Genomic DNA, 15,983 nt, shown 5'->3' on the forward strand with positions numbered 1-15,983 from the left:
AAATAAAACATGTAAAACCGACACTTACCCACATTTAAGGTTTGCCAAATATACTTTAGTTTTAAAAGTTAAAAAAAAAGATGAATAATAAATTGAATAGTAAATATGTGAAGGGAAATAAATTCCCCTTTTAATATATATAATAATAGAGCGGGTGTGGTATATTAAGAAATTTCACCATGTGTAAATTAAAAAAAAAACAGAAACATAATGTCTACATAACATCAAAGAAAAAGATTTGGTTCGGTTGTGATAGAAAACGTCCTATAAGGGGCCTACTGTATTTTTTTATGCGTTTTAAAAATCGAAACGTGTTACATTAACGAGAGACTTGATTCGGTGTCTTTTGTTTTCTAGAAAACCCTCGAGACCGCCCGTAGATAGATAAGTTTTTTTTCTTTAACTAACCACGAGAATATAGATATTACATAGTACAATAGTTCATATAATAATACATATATTTTGTACTATGTGCAACAACAACAAAGGAACATAATATTGAATGGTGGCACTACTACATTGAGGATGCTTTAGCAAAGCTCCAAAATCTAGAAGACTCGTCCTTGAGTAGAATCTGAGGGTTTCCTTGTTCCACCTGTATCATGCCAAAAAAATAACCAAATAATAAGCATTTTTTCAAAAATAATTCAAATAAAAAAATCATATCATGAGGTGATGGAAATAGTTGAATTTTATATTATTACAACTTTTGTGGAAGGTAAAGGTCATATAAAGTTGAGGGTCCTTGTTTCCACATAACTAAATGCATCATAAATTTATATCACCACAAAACATGAAATTATTAACTATAGAAAACATGTCTTGGTGCATTACCTGACACGTCTATTTTGTCACCACTAGTTATGAACAGATAAAAACGAGGTAAGACAGTTTAACTAACTTACCAAGATTCCTTGATCAAGAATAAGAACATTGTCCATATGTAGAATTGTGGAGATACGATGAGCGATTGTGATAACTGTCAAGCCCCTACATTCGCTAGATATTGCATCTTTAAGTTTTGAAGCGGTTTGAGTGTCTATAATTGCTGTACATTCATCCAAACATAACACCTACATCAATTGAAACCGTTAGGGAATTGAAATATCAGACACGAGCAGACGAATAAGAGATGACGATATTGAGTCAACCATGTTGCACACTAAAAAGTTACCCAAAGTGTATTTTAATGTATATAACCTCCTAAATCACTTTATGCAAAAAATTTGTAATACTACAGTTTCATTATTACATATAATACACTATGTATACTTGGTAAAAAATAATACACAATGTATTTCTAATATGAGAATATATGTTTTTAGGGAAGGGATCCTTTAAGAACTCCAGAACTAAGAATCAAATTCAGACACACGTTTATTTTAATCTTAATTTTAATCCACTTCCCCTAAAGTCAACATGCAACTAAATATAATTAATGTGTGGCTACAAATTGTTTTTTTAGTTCTTCAACTGAAAATGAGTTCTCATTTGATCATTAGGTTTATTATAACACTAAATTATTGCAAGAACAAACCTAAACGTGTATTTTTATTTATCAATGATTTAGGTCTTTTTTTTTTTGTATTTCTTAACTACAAATGTGTACGTTATGTACCTTAAAATAATCAAACTAAAATTTTATTAAAATTTTTTAGATTTTTAATCATTTACCCACACAGTTCACATGTATAGGTTGAAGAGAAAACATAAACATTACATTTCAACCATTTTCTTGTATTTTACAAAAAAATAAGATTTAAAAAATGAGCGATTTAGTTTGCTCTGCGTATTCTCACATCAAAACCATGCTCTGCGGCTAGAGCCCTCCCTTATGAAAAAAACTGACATTTTTAGTGTTTTGGTAAGGTAAACAGTAAACACTACTACGAAAATTTGAACCTTCATATGGATATTATATGAAATAATCTCTTAACAAAATCGTAAACATTTCTGACAAACCAAACCCACCCATTTAGCCATCTCTACATTACATATATGAACTGTTCTAACCTTAGTAGACTTAAGAAAGGCGCGTGCAAGGCAAAGGAGTTGTCGTTGCCCAACTGAAAATGAAGTTCCAGACTCTTTTATATGCATATCTAGTCCGCCTGCGGCCCGAACCTCCTCCTTAATATGACATTTCTCTAAAGCTTTCCAAATATTTAAGTCTTCGTGTATGTTAAAGGGGTCTAAATTGTCCCTTGAGTTAATATGCAGGAAAACATAAATATCTTGTCATTTCCAAATGACAAATTTGACAAGTTTACTATGCATGGTTCAAATAAAAAAAAGTTAGCTGAAAAGGAATCAAATGGGCCGGGTCGAACAAGTTGAAGTATTTTGATGTATACAACCTCCTAAATCGTTATTATGCAACATTTGGATTATTTTGTAGTAATATTGCTTCTTTAAGCGGGGTCGTATTTTGTAGTAATATAATCAATGTTTTTAACTTTTTTATAACCGGACCGGACAATGAACCAGTCGCCTTACTAGTTAACAATTCAGACAGGATTTAAGAACAGGGTGACATCATATATAATATAAAATTAAAATTATATACATACATTTAATACAAAACAAAACATCAAAATACTTTATGTTTTGATGTGAATTGGCATTTTTATGTAAATATAAAGACTTTATAAATAAATATGAAGTCTCGAGACTAGTGAATAAAAATATGCGAATTTTAGGAAAAAAACAATTTAAAAAAAAATAAAAACTTGAAAATCCGGTCACCAGTAACTGGCCAGCTCAAATGAAGAACGGCCAGAGAGGCTTAACCGGACCAGTTCCTATCCAACCTGGCTGCCTATCCGGTTCGGTTTTGAAAATACTTAATCATCATCATCATCGTACTCAGTATATCCCACCAATAGCAAAGCTATTGTAGGGTCTGAGGAGGGTAAGATGTAGACAGCCTTACCTCTACCCCATAGGGTAGAGAGGCTGCTTCCGGTGAGACCCCCGGCTCGATAGTAGTTTTGCATCAAGCATTGGACATAAGACACATAACACTCAACCATCGGGACACCGACCGATTGGTGCATGCACCCTTGTCTTTCGGCTATCAACACCACCACATGATGCCTGATTAACCTTCCGCCACTTTTAACGTTATTTTCACGAGATTAGTAAAATAACGTCAAAATTAGTGCAATTTCACTTTTGCCCACCCGAGGGTTCACACATATATACATTATATGCGTGCACCGGCCGCAAGCATGGTGTAATGTATATATGTAGTGTTTTGACCATTTACCCCTTCTTAGTGGTAAAAGAAGCCTTTTTGACCGTTATCCAACCCGCCCGCCGCACTCATCTTGCCACAGCTTTATTATGAATGATTCTACCTTAAAGTTCCTTTGAAAAGAAATGGAGTTTGAGGAACAACAGCAAAACGCGACCTAAGATCTCTCAAAGAAATGTCTGCTATGTTTATGTCATCAACTATAATATTTCCTGCGCATATTGGGTTGAGGCGGAATAGAGCATTCAAGATGCTTGATTTGCCTGCACCTGTTCTTCCAACAATTCCTACCTGATCAGAAGCCACAATAATTTGTGGATTGTTAGTAACAATAACTTGGGTTAGTTTTATCTTAAAGTAAACCTCCTAGTGCATTTTATTTAAAAAATTATTATATTATTATTATAGTAATATAGTTTTTTTGATTGTATCTAACTCTAAATATTGTAATAATATAGTTTTTTTACACAAACTCATTGAGTACCTGACCCACCCCTACAATGAGCCAGGCAGAGCTTGATATTGTCTGAGGTCAAGCTCAGCTCGTTTAACTTACGAGAGCTAAGGTCAGCTCGTTTTGAGCTTTATTTCTTAAGCTAGTGCTTTAACTTATGACATATAAATTGTTTAGTTGTTTTATTAGAAGTATATACATAACATAGTAATAGTTATTATGTAAATATCTATCAAATGAATTGTAATAAAATTTATGTAAGTAGTAGGCTTGAAAATAGGCTCGCAAGTCAACTCCAGCTCAATAAGTGAACCTCGGGCTCGGGCTCGTTTATTAAACAAGCTTATTTTTAGGCTTGGGCTCATGCTCGGTTCTATTCGAGCTTTAAATGAGACGATCTCGAGTAGCTCACAAGCATCTTGGCTTGTTTACACCCCTACGCACCCGTGTTGCCACCTCTACTTAGGATCAGCAATCACGAACACACAATAATAATCATAGGACCGGAAAAACATAGGATACATAAAAATTACATTTATGTTAGTAGATTGACAAACCTGTGTTCCTCCTGCTATTGTAAAACTAAGATCACGAAATGCAGGAGGCAATGATGGCATATATCTGAGTGTTACATGATGGAATTCAATCTGTCCTTTAAATGGCCAATTTGCATCTAAAATCTTGTTTCCTTCAAGTTCTTCTTGAGTGATATCCATGTACTATCATGAATATAATCAACTTTACAACCTGTAATTGTAAGTGTTGCAAAAAAAAACTATAATATAAATATTATAGTTAAAAGTACCTGAAGAACCCTCTCAACTGAGACTAGTTCTTTCTCGGTCTCTGTGAAACTTGTCAAAAAACTCCCTAACAATGATACAACTGGAGCTGCATAGGATAGAGCTAAACCGACCTGTTTACAAAGTTTGTGATCTTAAATGCTAAAATCATGTTTTTTTACAAAATTTAATAAATGGCGTAACCTGGATATTTTAGCCCAAAAGTATAATAATTAATTACTTAATCGTTTATTTATAAGACGATCTATGCTAAAAACCTTTAGGTGCAAATTCATTATCTTGGGCTAGCATTTTCTATTTATCAAAAAATTTCAAGCCCAAAAGGCAAAACCGAAACCCGATTTTAAAAACTCAAAAACCAAAATCCCGGTATTTGGTTCGGTTTTAGACCAAAACCGACCCATACACACTGCTAGGTTTGGGTTGAAGCAGGTCGACGGGCTGGCCCACGAACATTCTTTACTAAAACTGTTTTTATAACTATGTTAGTTATGGTTACAAAAACAATATTTTTACAATAAATAATATAAAACTTGGAAAAAAAGTTGATAAGGAGGTCATCATTCATCAAGATTAGACTTTGGTCAACTTTCAACTAATTCTTTTGATTTGACCCGTTTGAGATATAACAACCCAAATGGTCCATTTATAAGTACATGGGACTAAATTGACTCAATAAATTGATGACTTACCAGTCCTGGGGTACCTAGATTGATTGGAAGATATCCATTGGATCCGAAAACCGCCATCACCGCAATATAAGATACAACAAAAGCTGCTAAGAACTGAGGCCATACACTAATTACTGATATTATTAAGTTATTTAAGATACAAACTTACAAAAATTTCTTAGAATGCAATATTAAAAATAAGTTTTAAGATGAATACTTGTAGGCGTAAGGACAACCACAGGCTTGCTATTGTTTCTGAATAAGACGTTTTCTGATGCATCTGAACGTGATCGATGAATCTAGACAAGAAATAGTCCTGTGTACAGATAAAGAGCATTACTTAGTTCCTTGAGGTAATATGATCGAGTGACGTGTCAAAGTGATGACACTGTAACTAATGTGTCATTCGTTAGCTTTTGACCATATGATTTTTTGTTGACGTGGCGCATGAAGACCAAATTTTAAGGAAACATTTTCACCTCGGATTTAAAAGCGCGGATAGTTGATGATCCATCAAGTATTTCAGAGAATGATGCATATATGGGTGATCGTGATACGCTGTCAAGTCTTCTCAATTCACGTGATGTTGACCTGTAGTAAAACTGAATATTCCAATATTTATCAGTATGTGTTACTATTGCCTCACTGTAAGTGTGTGTGTGTGTGGCCTATTCATAACTAAATGCTGAGTTAGAACACGCCTTGTCGACTTATTCATAACTAAATGGATCAAACTATTATTGTTTTTTTGTTTTATCATTTAAGTATTTGTATGAGACAGATATATTGATAGGAGCTACTGTTTATGTAACTAGTACCTGCACTTTGCTGTAGACATACCAAAAGGGCAGAATGAGAAGCAAGAACATGACCTATACACAAAAATGAATAATGACCAAAGTTAATAACAAGTAAAGTTAAAAATTATTAATGTTAATGTAAAAATTACCTGCACAAAGGACAAAATTATAGCAATTCCTAAGAGCCCAACAAAATTGGCAAGCAGAATATTGAGAATGAATGCCAGAGAATCATCAATTGTGTATAGATCTGAAGACAACCTACAAAAGCAATCAGCATTATTATTATAATAACATATTTTGTAATCATTTTAGAAATAGGACATAGAGTGTTTCAGGTCAACTCAACCTTGCCCGACCCGTTTCAATCCATACAAAAATGGCATATTTACCCTTCTAGAACTTATGCTACCTGTTAAGTATTCTTCCACTCGGGGTCTGGTCAAAAAAGGCAATTGGTGCGTCAACAAGCTTTTTCAGTAAGTTATTGTGCACATGTATTGCGGCGCGTGAGCCTCCATATGCAAATGAGAAAGCCCTAACTAGAGTAAGAAACGAGTTTGCTGAACAAAAGATACAAAGTACAACCTGCAGTGTTAATTAAAAGTTGGTAAATCTTCTTATTCATCCGCAGCCTCATATAGAATAAATATTCTACTAAATCTAATTAATTTATGTTTTGAGAACATAACACCAATAATAACAACTTGATATAATTACCAAATAAAAGGATGTTGGGTGGTTTTCTAATGCAGCTGTATCAACCCAATAAGACAGCGACAGATCATTTCCATTTCTAGAAGCTTGCATGAGAAGTGCTGATAAACATGTTATGGCAGTTATATACCAACCGGAAAATGCAGCATAACTCCTGCATGATATGAGAAAATACTGTTCAGTTGTTGATTAAATATTTTGGGCCTTATTTCGGCTCAAAACTTTTAGGCCCAAATTCATTATTTTGGGCCTTTTTCGGCCCAAAATTTTCAAAGTCGAATGGTAAAACAAAAAAAACCGAAGCCGGATTAGGCCCGTTGTAATAACCAAAAGCTAACGGTTCGATTTGAGCCCCAACGACTCAAACCAACCTATACACACCCTTCCTCTACTTGTCTACACAAGATGATCGTTGCTAAAAACATGCACTCACATGTACACAGTTGTTTCAACTCTGCCTTCTTTCCTCTCTTCAACCTTGATGATGTCATCAGTGGGGTCCATAATATTTATAACTTCACTCTCTGCCACGTCATCTTCGTGGACCCCTATAGAAGTATCTCCAGTTTCTACTTGTGGCTTAGTCTCAGATGAGGTATTAAGTTCTTCAGTTTTAACAAATAATGCGTATGATGAATTGGAACAGTCGGTTGGACTTCCCACCCATTTAACTTGTCCTTTGTCCATTATAACAACCGTATCTGCAGCAAATATCGCCTGTAATGTGTAAGGTCGTTAGTGGAGCACTGTAATGAGCCTAAAATGTAATGAGCCTAAAAAATTTTAATGAATTTATTAACGAACTATTAAATGAACGAACTTCCCGTAAAACGGTTAACTGAAAGTTTTCGTATACAGACTAGACTGTGTGAAATACAATAACAAAATTATATTAATTCAATCATAATCAAATATTCTGAATTGACGTTTTCATAAGTAATCGGGTTGAAATTATATTACTTGATTACTTCAGTCATAACTAATGTTTTTTATAGTAAAATGATGCATATGAAGTTTTATGCATTATAAACTCTTTACTACCTGAATGTTATGTGTGCAAAGAATGCGTGTTTTCTGGTCCATAAGTGGGCTAAGGATAGCATTTGATAAAATCCAGGATGCCACGTGTGCATCAACTGCACTAAGGACATCATCCAGCATGATTAACTCAGATCCATGGTAAACAGCCCTGCTCATTTTCCCATATATAAGTTATTAAATACCTTTTTGCATATTATCACCAAATGCTATTTGCTAAAAGAACCAATTAGATAATGACACCTGGCAAGGGCTAAACGAGCTCTTTGACCGCCTGACAGGTTTACCCCTTTCTCTCCAATATAAGCCATATCACCTCCAACAGTTAGTGAAATATCTGTGTCTAAAGCGCATGCCTCTAAAACAGCGGAGTATCTGTAATAATAACATAAGTTCCATCTGTTAGTATCAACTATCAACTGTGACTGCCACACCAGCAGTTTCGAGAGAACAGTACCTTATCGGATCATAGTCCTTTCCAAATATGACATTATCCCGAAAAGTGCCAGATAGAATCCACGGAATCTACAGATCAAAATAAATACGAGTTAAAATTTGAAAATTATGAAAATAAGTTTGAAATTTATATGTTTAGGCAAGTTCTTTTAACCTGTGGGACATATGCAACAGATCCTTTTGAATGTATAGTTCCCTTGATAAGATTCATTTCTCCTAGAATAGAATTCAATAAGGAAGATTTACCCGAACCAACCTGCAAACATGAATTTTATTATGTTTCACTGATAATGTATAGAGTAAGTAACACTTTTCGTCCTTTAGGTATATATCAAATTACAGGTTTCGATCTTGAACTAAAGAAATGATAGAAATCATCCTTTATGTTCGAATTTGTTTACACGGTTCGTCCTTTCCGCTAACAGGCATTAGTTTTTTTCGTTAAGTTCAGTCATGTGCTACGCACATTAGTAATGCTACAGTGAGGAATGTCAAGTGAAGGTTTGACCTCTCTAATAACTGCAACTAGAGAACCCTTTGGAATAGCAAGATTGACATGATCCAGAATCAGATCTTTGACTTCTTGGTCAACTGACCATGTACAGCAAGCATCTTTCATCACAATATCCATTTCTTCATCTGTAAAATTAAATCTTTCTCTGGTGAACGATGATGGTTCATGCTCAACACACGAGAGAAACTTGCTCAACCGCCTTGTAGATATAACTGCCTAAGGATAAATTTTAACAAACGAAGTAAACATATTTTCTGTTAGCTGAAAAACATTATTTTGAAGCAGTTTAAGGGTATATAAAAACTCACATCAATTAACCCGTTAATGACCCACGGGAATGAGTTTAACGGGGAAATCAAATTGTTAAACAGAGCAAGACAAGTAAAAACCTGCAAAAGTAGAGGGTTAAATCAATAAGGAGTTATAGTTTTAGAGATGCAAAAAGGACTTGTTTAGACAGGTCAGGTAACGGGTCAAAACAGCCAATTTTTGTACACGTGAGTTGTGTTGACTGAAACACCGTTTATCTCATATTTTAAATCTTTCTATGAATACTCAGTGTGTTAGATATGATTACAAAAATTATTTATTCTGTAATAGTCTAGTTATTTTTTTAATAATGATTTAGGATGCCATACTTATTAAAAGTACACATCGGGTAGCTTTCATCCTGTTTGACCCTTGATATATAAAACATACCCGAATCCCAAAATTTACCCATTTAAAAGTGAACGGGTCAACTTCATAAATAAGAAAATAACAGGTAGCTCTATGCATTGAAAACAGGGTTTATTATACCGTTGCTGCATCTAGTTGATTCCCCATAATAACATAGAGTCCAAATGTGAATAAAGAAAAAAGAGTTGGTGTAGTTGCCCAAAAGAATACACACCATACATCCAACTACTTTCTCGTCTACAAAAAAGATATCAAACAGTAAGAACAAAACCATATTAGAATGCCAGTGATTAAGGGTTGCAACACATATAATTTGTAAAAAGCAGGTTTGGCCCGAAACAAGTAGCGCTGTAGGTTTTGGTTGATCCGAAACACTTTTTGTACAAGAAGTTTAACCTTACTTATATTACTCAAAAAGTATAGGATGAGACTTTTGACTCATTTGATCCTTAGATTAAACATAATCCAAAATCGACATGATCATAAATAAATGGTTCAAAATTGCCACCTATATCAGTTATATGGTTTTGTAGAGAGTATTTGTTACCGATAAATATTTGACTTCTAAGGATCTTGTCTTCATTAACCAACCACTAAAAAGAAGCTCCCAACCATACATTTTCAAGGTGCGAATATATGTCAATAGTTCACCGGTCCTTCTAACCCTGCAAAGTTGTTACTTTATATTATAACAATTGAAAAACAAACTGTTATTCTAAAAACAATGAATACTTAAGCAAAGGTGCACACACCTTTCATCCTTTTGCCCCATCATGTTTTTGGTGGCACTGGCAATCATTTCAGCAATCCATTTATTTACTGTACACGTTATTATTAAATGATTAGAGAGATATCATACATCAAAAAGTACGAAATGTGAAGACCCTATACTATACCTGGTATCAGTAATATAGTTATTGTGATTCCAGCAACAAAAGCAAACTGAACTTGTGTATAGAGCAAATACAGGGCGATTCCAATTTGTACTGGCAAGCTGAAAGGTTAAAAAATGATTTATATGATTCAAATTCAGTACAAAAGATAAAAAAAAATTAAGTTGTTACTTTATTATGAAGATGTGTGAGAGAAATAGATAAAGACCTCCACATGTCATGAAAACTGTTGCACATATTTACAGTTCGATCGGCATCCACAGACATGAACGTTTGGATTTCCCCCTTTGAAAACCGTGTTTTATTAGCAAGGCTGACGTGGAGACACTGAAATACATAGTAGGCAACTTGATTAGTAACAGATAACATATTAACAAATTCTTGCTCATAATTAGGACTAAAGGGAGAATAGTATGAAAGATCTAAAAGCTAAAGATGATTTTCTAGACCAGTTTCATGATAAAAAAAAAGAATTGTTTTTGAATCTGACATATATAAAAACCAGCTTCATGATAAAACTTAAAAGAGTTGTTTTATTACATATAAGGTCAATTGTAATTATATATATTATCATATAAACTTTCTTAGCTTTCATTTTGGCTTTTCTTAATTACCATCTTATTATATGATTAGTGAATTCATGCATAAAAATGAACTACTACTAAAAACATAACATCATTTAACTTTACCGAATATATACATGCATTCATATATACATGTGTGTCTCTATAACCAAAAAACAAGAAACAGATAAGAATTTACCTTTCGAAATATAATGGTCATAAGACCAGAACGTAGCTTCAACTTTAATTTGGAAAGCCGGAATGTATACTGAGTATCCAGAAAAGATCTGCACCATTATAATAGTGAAAAGTTTATATACAATACAATATCATCAAGATTTCATTTACAACTTTTCAGTGTTAATGAAAAAAAAAAGTACATAAATGAGCAAACAAGGGAATAGAACATGAGTTTCCATTATTGAGTATCTGAAATTATTTTGGTAAGTCAGAAGCAATATAACTTTTTGATGTAATAGTATTACCACAATAAGAGCATAAGACTTACTTCAAAATGGAAGTCAAGCCAAGGGAAATGGCAAGGAAATAACCATCAAAATTCCCAGATCCTGTTTGTAATAAAAAAAATATGGTTATTAATGGGAATATCAATTGAGGCAGTTCACATAGTATTAGAAGCAAATTGAAAGTGCAATTCCCATTTTTGAAAGTGTCAAGAAATCATAGGATTCCTAAACTCAACGTTACGATATCAATGTCATAAGTTATTAAAAGATGAACTATACATTACCATCATACATAAAGGATAAAGATAAACAAAGATGGAAATTGACCTTCTTGAAGATACTTAATCAGTAAATTAAGAAGCAAGGGTCCAGCAAAACCAAGACAGTCATTTAGTACCTGAAGTATTTATGGAGTATGAGACATATAAGACTATAAGAGAAATAACACTTACTACACCACTGATATTAAGTTTTTACTTTTCTTTTTATTTTTTGGTACCCAAGCATGGCTTTGTTTCTAACAGGCTATTCATGCATAAACATTCTCAGTAAGTCCACTCGTGTTTCATTTTGCTTCATTTTGGCTGTTCCCTACCCGCAAAAACCCTGTTTTTCCCAATAAACATTTACCCCCGAAACTATAAAAATTACCATTTTACTCTTGAATTTAAGATTGCCATTTTACTCTCGAAATTGTAAGACTATCACTTTACACTTGAAATTGTACAAGTATCATTTCTACCCTTAAAACTGTAAAATATCCACTTTACCCTTGAAATTGTATGATTACCATTTTACCCTGGAAAATGTAAGATTATCATTCGACTCTTGAAATTGTAAGATTCCCATTTCACCCTTAAAATCACTATTTCACCCTTGAATTTGTACAATTAACATTCTGCTCTATAAACTCTCCCCAAATTGTAAAATGACAAAAAATATCAACAGTGACATGAATATACATGTTTGGTCAGTTTGAAAACAATTCCAAACTTAAATCACTTGTTGATGCACCTCTACTTGAGTGTCCTGTTTGAAAATGACACCTCTACTTGAGACTTATCAGGCTATTCTAAGCCGGGTCTATGACCGAGTTTGGTCAGCTTTTTTATTTTTCTTCTTTGTTATTCTTTTCCTAAGCTAGAAAGTAGTAAGGAGATAATTTGTAGAACCTTTAACAGGCCTAAACACATATATGGCCATCCATATGCATAACAAATTGTCCAAAACAAAGAAGGATTAGAGCAATCATGTCTGGTTTGATCTTCCCAACAGTTAAGCAAAGAATCATGGCAGAACAAAGGATCCATGTCGGTTGATAGTTGAAGCAAATCATTAAAATCAAGCTGTTTCTTTGCACCATGTTCCATTACCGGATTTATAGATTTGAATGTCATTAGATTCCAAAAGTTAGCAAGAACTCCCTTTATTAAATAATTGAAAACAACACATAAGTTAGCTTATTTCAAAATAGTAAATAATGAGTAATGCTACATTGATACTAGCAAAATCTGTTGTAAAACATTACATCTTAAGATTAAGAAGTTTAATAATACGTACAGGATTTGAACGAAAATGGTCATCCATATCCATTTCACAGTAAATCAGTGACTCTTCCATTGAGCTACAGATTGTTGGGTAAAAAGTCAAAAGAAGAATATAAATATAAAAAGCTAAGAATCAAGTTTTAGTTTAGGAATGATAATATTATCTATACAAGTTCCAGATAATTAACTTTTAAAATTGTGAACTTGAACTATAAATACAGGGTATTGATAACCATGATTTATTTTGTGCATCTGACTGAAAACCAGAAGTAACAACACTTATGGGATCGATTACCTGTTCCTGCGAGATGCCTGCTTCACTCTGATAATATTAATCAGTACACCAAACTGAACATCCACTGAAAATATTAAGCTCTCATTAATGCAGCTAAAAACCTGCAGAATAAAATGTAAGTTAACTGATGTCTTTCTAAAGATTTAAGATTCAATAATACTTAGATTGTTGCCCAATCAGTTTTTAATATTACAAAATCTAAATACCAACATTTAACTATTACAATTTAATTATGTGCCCTGCTTGCGGTGCGCGCATATAATGTATATATGTGTGAACCCTCGGGTGGGCAAAAGTAAAATTGCACTAATTTTGACGTTATTTTACTAATTTCGTGAAAATAACGTTAAAAGTGATGGAAGGTTAATCAGGCATCATGTGGTGGCGTTGATAGCCGAAAGACAAGGGTACATGCACCAATCAGCCGGCGTCCCGATGATTGAGTGCTATGTGCCTTATGTAATATGTCCAAGGCTTGATGCAAAACTACTATCGAGCCGGGGGTCTCACCGGAAGCAGCCTCTCTATCCCCATGGGGTAGAGGTAAGGCTGTCTACATCTTACCCTCCTCAGACCCTACCATAGCTTTGCTATTGGTGGGATACACTGAGTACGATGACGATGATGATGATGATGATGATGATGATGATGTATTTAATTATCAACATTCCAATTAGATAAAACGGAAGCAAATGAAGAAAGTTTAGGTTATGCTTATTCAGGCTTCTATGAGAGAACTTTGAAAGCATATCATATGTCACAAACAAAAAAGGAAAGTAAAAAAATCCTTCTAAGTTGAAAATAAAAAGTGTTTCATATGCCACATTAGCAAAATGCAGTATCAGGAAGATAAAAGTAATTACCTCCATAGAAGAAAAGGTTGTTTGCAAAACTGGGATCGCTAACAACAGTTTTATGATCCACCAAAAACACAGTACCCGATTCGATAAGACAAATAACCAGAAATCAAACCTTGAAACAATAAGTATAGTAGCCTATAGTATGCACCAAAAGAATAAAAATCAGAAAATTTCACAGCTACATCAAGAATTAAATTCACTAATAAAAGCCTTACCCAAACTATGAACTGAGAGCATCTAAGGAGCCACTCATGATATAAAGCAGGATGGCCGCTTCTTGTGTTACTTATAAGCATAACTATATCAAAGCAGGATATGCATGCCCCAATTACAGGTAAAAGGAGCAAGAAAACCTTCTCATAGAGATATATCTGCATTGCATATTATTAATTAACCACAATAGCCTCATTTTTAGTCCAACTATATCGCAATAAGCACTTGTTACCTTTCTACGCCCTCTGGTAGTTCTTTCGGAAATGGCAAGCACAACAATTATGACAAGTGTTATTATAGTTGATCCAGGCCCTAGAACTGTAAAAATCTTGTTAAGAAAGTACAATCAATGAAGCATAGAAAGATAACACTTTGTGTATGTGTATTATTATGTTTTAGATTTTGAGCATTTATATAGCATAAAAGTCCATAAAATAAAGGATATATGTCATTTAAGCATCTTGAGATTCCATTTCCATCCCATATCTGATCCAAGAAACAGAGTTAGAGTTATTAATACATTATACAAAGATCATAAAAGAAAGGAAACAAAGGTTAAAACAAAATTCAGTTATCAAGTGATTTTGTTTATGATCCACAAAAGAGTAATAATAGCATAATTTCATCAATTGCATTTAATTTCCATACGAGTTTTAATTTTGGAAACCAGTCATCTAGGTAACATGATATAGCAAAACATTTAGATTCTAATCTTTTATTAAATTTTTAGCATAAATTTCAGCCTGAAGCATACACACACAAAAGGTGATGTGTAGGTGTTTGTAAACAATATATTCAAATTAGATTCTATTACATTATTTTACCCTGTCAACAACTGTAACCAAAAGTTTCATGTCCACTGTGTTGCTATATATACAATTCCAAATTGACACTCCAATTTTTTTATGAAATTTTACTAAATCCTCTATAAACATGTAGAATTAGGTTGTGAAGATAGAATTGATAAGTTACTGAACTGTTTTACACGAATGATTATAACCTAATAATGAAGATAGTCAAAATTCAGGCAATTAAGCCAAATTGAACATGAAGTAATTACTTAAAGTAAACAAAATTACAATAAGTTAACTTCTGACTGGATATCATCGATGGATTTACAAGTCAATTAACAAGTTATAATTTCGATTTACTGGCTAGTACTCATAACCGTCATGATAGAGGCGATAAATAGAGAAAATGGAACGTAATTAATATGCTTACGTAAGGAGAGGTAGGGCAGATTAGCTTAACGAATTCCATAGCGGCGTAGTCGTAGTGGCTCCGTCGTGGCGGCGTAAGGAATTGACGACCGATTGTAGTTAAAGTTGTTAGCAGTGGTGATGGTAGTGGTGAGGTGATGGTAGCTACCGCTTTTCAGTTTCACATTTCATGCACCTTTGTGCACTCACGCTTTTTCCCGTAAGGTGGCGTCATGAAACGTGGCAAAAGGCTTAAATTTCTCTTTCTCGTGTTTTGGCCATCACTCCACTCAAATTCAAAAGCTCTACGCTACAGTCGTTGTGTTGCCATAAAAGTGGCGTAACACATGATGGAACGAGAACCATATGGGCTCTGGGTTCGAACTGACAACCTTACACAATGCTTAGCTCAAATCATTTATTGCCTTAATTCACCAAGACTAACGTGTTGGTTATTAGATTTTTATAATTATTCGACTTCGATAATAAATTGTCTAGTTGATTCGGTTTTTGGAAAAGATGGTTTGACTAATTTGGTTAATCGTAGTTTTGAATTTCG

General features: G+C 33.7%; 1 pseudogene across 1 annotated transcript; it reads right to left on the minus strand.

The window, feature by feature from the left end:
• Window positions 1-338: 338 nt before the first annotated feature.
• LOC143571414 (ABC transporter C family member 13-like) lies at window positions 339-14,539 on the minus strand (annotated as a pseudogene). The gene is made up of 33 exons (XR_013142091.1): window positions 14,228-14,539; window positions 14,016-14,147; window positions 13,153-13,253; window positions 12,871-12,934; window positions 12,483-12,734; window positions 11,638-11,707; window positions 11,352-11,412; window positions 11,043-11,130; window positions 10,489-10,607; window positions 10,284-10,381; window positions 10,140-10,206; window positions 9,935-10,052; window positions 9,508-9,624; window positions 9,018-9,098; window positions 8,704-8,925; window positions 8,350-8,451; window positions 8,197-8,264; window positions 7,983-8,114; window positions 7,743-7,890; window positions 7,135-7,418; window positions 6,705-6,855; window positions 6,397-6,572; window positions 6,134-6,245; window positions 6,003-6,056; window positions 5,664-5,786; window positions 5,402-5,500; window positions 5,206-5,298; window positions 4,516-4,626; window positions 4,268-4,429; window positions 3,360-3,547; window positions 2,014-2,203; window positions 906-1,073; window positions 339-595 (listed from the first exon to the last, which is right to left on the minus strand). The product of XR_013142091.1 is annotated as an ABC transporter C family member 13-like (transcript).
• Window positions 14,540-15,983: the final 1,444 nt, after the last annotated feature.

This window comes from Bidens hawaiensis, unplaced genomic scaffold, assembly GCF_021521415.1.
Source record: "Bidens hawaiensis isolate Kalapana, Puna unplaced genomic scaffold, B.hawaiensis_p1.1 tig00025375_1, whole genome shotgun sequence".
NCBI lineage: Eukaryota > Viridiplantae > Streptophyta > Magnoliopsida > Asterales > Asteraceae > Bidens > Bidens hawaiensis.